This window comes from Falco rusticolus, chromosome 10, assembly GCF_015220075.1.
Source record: "Falco rusticolus isolate bFalRus1 chromosome 10, bFalRus1.pri, whole genome shotgun sequence".
NCBI classification, from domain to species: domain Eukaryota; kingdom Metazoa; phylum Chordata; class Aves; order Falconiformes; family Falconidae; genus Falco; species Falco rusticolus.
In genome coordinates this window covers 36271621-36279618 of record NC_051196.1, presented here as the reverse complement: position 1 = coordinate 36279618, position 7998 = coordinate 36271621, and positions in this window count along the sequence as shown.

Sequence of the window (7998 nt, the reverse complement as noted above, 5' to 3'; positions counted from 1 at the left end):
GCTGCAACAAAAGCCATTCAGAGGGAGGTGAGGCAGGTGTTTGTGACTTGGACAGTTTTGTTGAGTCCTGGGCTATTTACTGTTCCTTTAGAGACAACCAACACTTCTGAAAGACTAAACGTGCAAGGTTAGGGACATTGTAGTTACTGAGAGAACCTGAAGTTATACCCCCCGAAAAGCCTCAAAATCAAGCAGCAGAGTAGACTAACTTTAGAGATTGCACTATGAGTCATTGTTTTACTTTAAGTTGTATCTGATGTGCTTTGGACTCTGTGATACCTGATCACGGCTCTTCTGGCATTTCTTTTTCTGCTTGCACTTCATCATGTAACTTCACGTTCCTTTTAGACAAGCTTTCCTTCATCTTACTTGCCAAGTTCAAATTGACACACTTCCCATGTTTAAGTCCTGATGTTTACTAAATACATTCATATAAAGACTGGAGTTATCTGAACCTGTAATCTCAGCCAAGGTGAATTCCCAGACTCCCCGCACAAGGGCAGTGGGAGCTGGGCTGCATGCAGGGAGACGCTTGCCCACCCGGGAGCACACTGTGCCCACAGCAATTGTCTCCCATAAAGATGTGCCACCATCAAGCAGAGAGTCTCCCGCTGGGGCACTGGCTGATGGGCAAAGCCCAGGCTGCTGCAGGCAGGGATCGCAGCGGGCAGGGCAGGCAGGCAGTGGGCAGGGTAGGGCAGGCAGGGCAGGGTGGGCAGGGCAGGCAGGGCAGGCAGGGCAGGGCAGGTAGTAGCTGTCCACTTCAGCACCACTGCTGCATGTCTCTCACCAGGGCACTTGCCCTAAGACAGCACCAAGCTAGTACAACCCCCAAAATTTTAAATAATAACATATTAATAAGTTGATGATTTAAAAAATAATTTCCTAAGAAAACCCTGTGTGTTTAATCCTAACAGTTTTGGAGATGCAAGAATGGGATTTAGTGCAGACCACAGATCCTGGCGTGCACCGACTCATTTGTTTGAGACTTGAATAGCTTATTTGAAGTGAATGAAATGGCTGCAGTGATAACGTATAGATAGGTCACAGTAATGGCAGTAAACAACACAGTGCCTTAGCCTTTAATCTATTTAATCTTTTTTAGGGGAAGAGGTAGGAAGGAGGGAGAAATGGACAAAGGAAATGTCCTTCCTGGCCCAGCAGGCAGTTTATCACATCCTAGAGTCTAAATCGCTAAGGAATAAGTTTTGGATGGTTGGGAGCATGCATCCCTCTGCAAAGCACTGCAACTTCTGCAGCTTTGAGTCTGCTACAGCAGAAGACATCTCATGTCATCTTAGAGAAAAACAGATGTACAAGTATCTGATGTAGTCACTTTCTTTATTAGATACAACTGGCAACAACTATTTCAAAATATTTGTCTTGTAATGTTCTGCTTATTCAATTAAAATATTTTGAAAGAAAGTGCTAATAATGACAGGATTTGAGCTTTGAGATAAATGTTTTTTCTCTTTAGTTATGTTGCATTTTAAGAATTAACAAAACTATTTTCCATCAAGAAGGGAGAGAAAATGAACAACTTTGTTATTCAAAGAAGTATGAGCTGGAAGGTGTTTCAAGTTAACTGGAACAAAGATGAACAATGTCCTGACTGCAGGTTGATGCCACCACCCGAGGAGGCACTCTTCTGTCGCAGAGGGGAATGAAGGGGCTGGCAGGTGAGAACTGGCCTGTGAAGGCTTGTAACTCTGTGAAAGAACTAATATCAGGGAAAAAGCAAAAGCTCTGTTGCAAATGACACTGTCTTGAAACAAACCAACAGTACTGGTAGCACTACTGAAGTAGACCCTAAATGCTAACTGACTTTGCTTCACCGGGTAAAGCAAACACCTCAAGAAATCTGTCCAGTGCTTCACAGCAGCACATCTAGGTGGTGGGAAGCACCTGAACTAGCGCTGTGCTGGGGTGGTGGCCACCCTCAGAGCTGCCCTGCACTGGACTGCTGAGGTACCCAAATGATCTTAAAAAAGGGGAAGGATTTGTGAATAAATCCGATGAAGGGATTCAGCATTCCTGCTTGGCTACACCGTGAGCTGACAGTGAAGACCATTTTCCAAAACGTAAGCCTCCTTCTGTGTCTCTGCCAATAACTAGTGAGCCTGTGCATGCTTTTAATTGTTAGTTTAGAATGGTTTGAAACCTATGCATGAGCTGACAGTGGTCTGCAGACTATTAGCGTGCTTAGAGCAGAGAGTGCAAACCTGATGAATCCAAATACCCTGGGATTGTAGCCCCACTGCTAGAAGATATTTAGTACGGTACTGTGATGGGGTTTTTTTGCTCCATAATCATACCTCATTCGTCTTGCTCTGCAGGGATCCCAAGGTAAGGTGCACGTACAGCTTGCTGCAACAGATTGGCTCTTCAGAATGGACAGCCTGACCAGCTGCTATGCGCAGCACAGGGCAAAATCCAGAGCTCCATCTTCTCTACTTTTGCTGCCTATTTGAGTCAACAAGCAGCTGATTATGATATCTAAAAATGGTGCGTCTGCACTATGTACTGGTGTGTCCCCCACTGCGCATGACGGGTAGGTGACATCTGTTCTTATGGTAAGTGGGAAGACAGAAATCTGGACTCCCATCCTTAGGAAATCAGTCACTGTGGCTTTTTTTAATTTGATGGTTTGTTTTAAAAAATGCTCAGAAGTGGTTTGTCACGAGCTATGGAACAGTTTGATGTCCTACTGACCCCTGTTTTGGATTTTTTTTTCCCCAGTAACAAAAAATTAGGGTCGATTTCTGTTGTGTTGCCCAAAATGTCCTCTCATTGTATTTGTCTTATCTATACTCTTAACATTCAGACTACACCCAATATGGACAGCCCTTCTCACTGCCTGTAGAAGGAAAACCAGCTTCTTAGCAGCTTACAGCCTGTTCAGACCAATCTCTTCTTTGCAGTGCCCAACTTTCTTTCAGTAGAAAAAATCAAGTTTACAGGCATCCTAGCCAAGCTTCCTGTGTTGAGAGCGTGTGTTTGTACCTCCACGTGCCCTTCTGCTGGTGCGATACCTAAACATTTCCAGGAGAAAGAAACTCCAGCTGTAAACTGAACTGCACTACTTGTATGCTATTGCTTGGCACGTTTCTTTAAAAGGGGTTGCTAAAGCCAGCAGCATTGGTGCAGACCGAGCTATTGGTGTCAGCCACCAGCTACAATCTGTTAGTGGTTTTGAACCACAGAATTTCTTAGAACAGAAAAGGAACTCATGAACAATTCTGGTTAGCATGAACTAGGTCATCAGACCTTTTCCCTGGCTTGGATGCAGATAATAGAAGTGATTATGATTGGTCCTTGGTTTCATAACAGTGTCAGTCTGGACCAACTTATTAAGGTAAGAGATGTCAATCTGCATCAGGGCTAAGCTAAGGGCCAGGACTCATTAATGTGAGTTTGCTAGTCCATGCAGGTAACTGTCAGCATTTACTGCCAGCAAGTTGAGGGAGGTGACGTTCCCCTTCTACTCCACTCTGATGAGACCCCCAGCTGCAGCGCTGCATCCAGCCTGGGGGCCCCAGCATAAGGACAAGGACTTGGAGTCACAGAGGAGGCCACAGAGATGATCAGAGAGGTGCTCCAGCCCTCTTCCCAAAAGGAGATGCAGGCAGACCCTGTAACTGCAGTTACCATGGGGAGCAAGTCTCTGTATAACCAGGTTTGCAACAAACACATTGCAAGAATGCATATTTAAAGTTATGGGAAAATTGCACCGCAGTAAATATTCAAGATAAATTTGTAATTCCTATTTAACATCAAAACAGAAAACTAAAATTTTTCAATGTGTGTGTGCCACAAACCCTTCCCTAGAATTATGTGAAACACAGACTTTACATTTCTCTGGCAAAAAAGGGTAAAAAAAATCAATATGTGATAAAGCAAATTACAACAGAAATTTTAGGTAAAGTAACACATATAGGCATTCCTTTCTGCTGCCTAAACCCTTCAGCACTTTTGTGTAAGGTATGCACCGTGTGAGAGTCAGTGCATTCCATTAAGGAAGTGTTGAAAGGCAGGATTTTTTGTAACAGCATGGTATTTTGACGTTGCCATCTTCTTTCTTTTTGCCGAGCCTGCCAGTGAGTTTTGCCTCCACAGAATATAATTTTCAATGAATTTGAATTGTCTGTGAAAATTCTTGCCACAACATTTCCCTCTAGCTCCTTTCCAGAAGCTTTAGACTGTAAAGTTCTAATGTCATATTAAAACAGAAGCACAGTTATAAATGTCTACTGGGTTTGCAGATTGTTAAGATCTCACACTTATTTCCCTTAATACATTGCTTTTTCTTTTTTCATCTTGCACTTTCACCGCAGGCATACTTTCCAAACTTGCTTTGCAGATACAACTTGCTTCAGTTTTCAATTAACATTGTGGTGCATTGTTGGATAAAATAGTGTCCCACATCAATTTGAATAGGATTTGCTCATTGGGCTGTGCTGGCAAAACTCTAAGTTCACTTCTTAAGCGCCGATCTGAAAGAACAGCAAAACCCCAACCCCGAGGCCAAACACCTGCCAGGGCTGATGCGATAGGGATGGGGCCAGGGAGAGTCAGGACGGGCTTCTGCCTACAAAAAGACTTGGAAAGGTGTTGGCTTTGGTTGTAAGGCAGACAAGCCTAGACCCTGAAAAAATGTTTTTATTTTTTTAAACAATGAAATAATTAAAATAATTTGAAACATCATAATGTAAATTATATTATAGTAATTATTACTTTTAAAAACACTTGTTTAAATGTTGTACAATATATTACTGAAGCCAATTATCCCATCTGGAGTGTGTAAAGTCAAGCACATGTGTCTGTTTTTGCAAGACATGGGCTGTAATTTACAACTTGGATTTCTAGAGCTGTGCTCCCACACAGAAAACACCGTCAAGAGGTCCCTCATGCCACAAACCCACGGGGAGGATTGTCTGCATTGCAGTGAGAGGTCCAGTGAGTTACAGGTTTCAGCCTCTGAAAATGAGACTTTAGAAAATGGGATTTAGAAGTTTTGAAATCTGATAACAAGCTGTTACGTTACATCGGCAATAGAAATACAAAACCATGACTGTAACAGTTGACTATGGTAAACACATAAGGATTGAATTCTCAGGTTATTAAAAAACAATGCTTATTTAAGATCCTTTCTGAATTAGGTACATTATATTTTGCATTTTTGACAGGGATGTGAGAATTCCATTTCTGTCAGGACTTAATTACATGTCAAAGATTGAGGAGGGCTGCAACACTGGTAAAATCTGGCCCTGGAAGTTTGTGAAGCTAGAGTTTTTTAAAAGTGTTTTCTCTTTTTGATTTAGGAGCTGAAACAGCTTTCTCTGTCAGCAAGGGTTTTGTTTCTTCAGCTTCATGGAAAATCTAGAAAAGCCAGAGTTGCTAATCAGGCAAGTATGATTTTACTTGCAGGTTCTTTTTTTGCAAGATGTATTATTCAAAACACACAGATATTTCTATTTCTTTAACAGACCAATTTGATGTTTCAAACTTCGATGAGATTTTCAAAAAAGCATGACACCCAAGCAAAAAGCACAAGGTACTTTCAACAGTCATATAAGACTTCAATTGCTTTTATACACACAGAAAGTGGAAGGAGCAAAAGGCAACTTCAGGTGTCACCCCTAAAATCTGTAGGGCTTTCTGTCCTGCCTTACCTCAGGGAAAAGTCTTTGCAAATTCTTACCCGCCTGATACGGAGAGTTATAAGCCAAGGGAAGGAATACAGATAAATAATATCAGCACAATTATAGGCAATTTATTTTTCCTTGGTGTAAACAAAATAATGTGGAATAGGCTGGAATGCAAGCCAGGATTTGCTTCTGCTTGTGGATGTCACCAGCAGTTATATTAGGGTTGGTGTTACCATGGCCATCAGGCCTTAAGGACCGGAGAGGGCTTGGAGTGCCTCATACGTGGGCCTATAGGGAGACAAAAATTAAAAAAAACAGATGATGCTCTGAAAAAAGGAATTATACCTGATTTGTTTTCTTACGTAATTTTTGCAAAGTCTCTAGTAAATTAAAGGATGCCTTGCCACTTGCAGACCATTCTTGCCTTTTGGAACATGTTTTGTCACACCTTATAATACTTTTGATAAAAAGGGATAAAATCAGTCTTCCCAGGAGGAAGGATATAGGAAGCGTTTGCATGAAGAAGACAGCAGGACAGGGCATGCCTGCCATCATCTTGGCAGTGCTAAGGAAACCAGCAGGGAGCGAGAGGTCTTGCTCATAGAAGGCGAGCAAAGGCTGTCGCTCTCAGGATTTTTCTCTCTCTCAAGGAAGATCCATCCCCATTTCTGGTCTGTTCTCAAGCTAGCACAGATCATTGCTGCTGCCTGCTGCCCTGAGGCTGCACACCTCCTGGGGCAGAGGCCTCTTGCCTTTGGAAAGCAATCTGAACAATAATGGAAATAAAGAGTTCTGCTCTCTGCTCAATCAATATTAAAATAATTTTATAAAATGGAAGAGGTTCAAACATTTTCAGTATGAAAGCACAGTGACAGAATACAAATACCACAGAGAAATACATGATAGGCTCCAGACTTCTTGTGAGTGTAATATCCTCCATGAGGCTGTAGCTGCTAGCAGCCGCTGAAATGTTACAGGCTCAGAAATCTGTAAAATATATTAGCTGGCAATATGTCCTTGATATCCTCAGAAGTACTTGCCAGAAGCTTATTTCAGATCTAAGTCTGTTTCAAGCATTTTAAAAGCTAATTCACCTTTTGAGCATAGGCTACATGTAAATTTCCACTACGAACCTGCAATGCCGAAGAGCCAATTTCGTATCGATTCAGATACATGTGGCAGTTCAAGCCTTCCAATTTAATTCTCATTTTATTGGTGTTTTATTCCTCATTCATTCCTGAGTTACCTTACCACAGAAATTTTATTTGTGTTTGTTCAAGTAGGTGTTTTCCCGTGCCAGAAGTCTAAGATGGATAGGTATGCCACTTTGTTTTCTTTAGGAAAATATCTGGAGCTTCCGCACTTGTACTCGGCACGTTTAGCAGTCAGTGTTTGGATCAACGCTTGGATTGCATCCCTGACTCTTGTCTTGGACAACCAAGCAAGCTATTGATGTCCTTTGATTTTCACTACTAAGCAATTTTGTCCAGTGGGTGACATAACTTCTGTGGTATTTCTGGAAAGAAGCTTTCTTCAGAAATCACTCTTTTTAAAGGAATTACTTTGTCCTTTCCTAAATATTTCTTGTGTTATACTTCCATTAATCAGCTAACAATCTTCAAATTCAGAATACAAAGCAATCTCTATTTTCTCTCATCTGTTGTGAGGCCATATTATGGCATAAATAGCATCCAATTACATTAGTGCTGGGAAACACATTATAGCTTAATTACAAAAATAACATGGGAATCATGTCATTGATAAGGCATATGGAAATGGAATTGTTAAATGTCATCTTGGGAGGTTTTCTAGGAACAGTGGAAATAGCTGGCTTTATTAACTGGCATACAGAAAAAGAAGAACTAGCCCGCTTAAAACCATAAGGATGCAGTTATCCATCCTCCCCTCCCTCCGTCACTGCTTCCTAGCAAAATGGATCCCATTTTATACAAAAGCACACAAAACACTGCCGACTGGGATTTATTTAGGAATTGCTGATTCATATTCACTTACTGAGGTGTGGGATCTAATACTTGAAAAAAGCCACCCATCCTCCAGTTTTGTTATGTGCAGTAAGGATTTTACTTTTCTCACGTAACTTGCTTTGCTAAGGGCGATGCACAACGCCTGTTTATGCAATGCAGTCTCAGATAATTTGTACATTTGTGAGGAGCTCATTTTGGCTTAAGACAAACAACCTCTTCCATGGATGTCAACAGCAAGAAGCAACAAGTGATGGGGAGCTCAGGGTAAGGAACTGTCATGGGAAGGCTGTAACTGGAGGACTTGTAGGTTATACTGGTGTCACCACCAGCATCCTCACCTAAGAAGTTACCTGCTCCTATGCTAG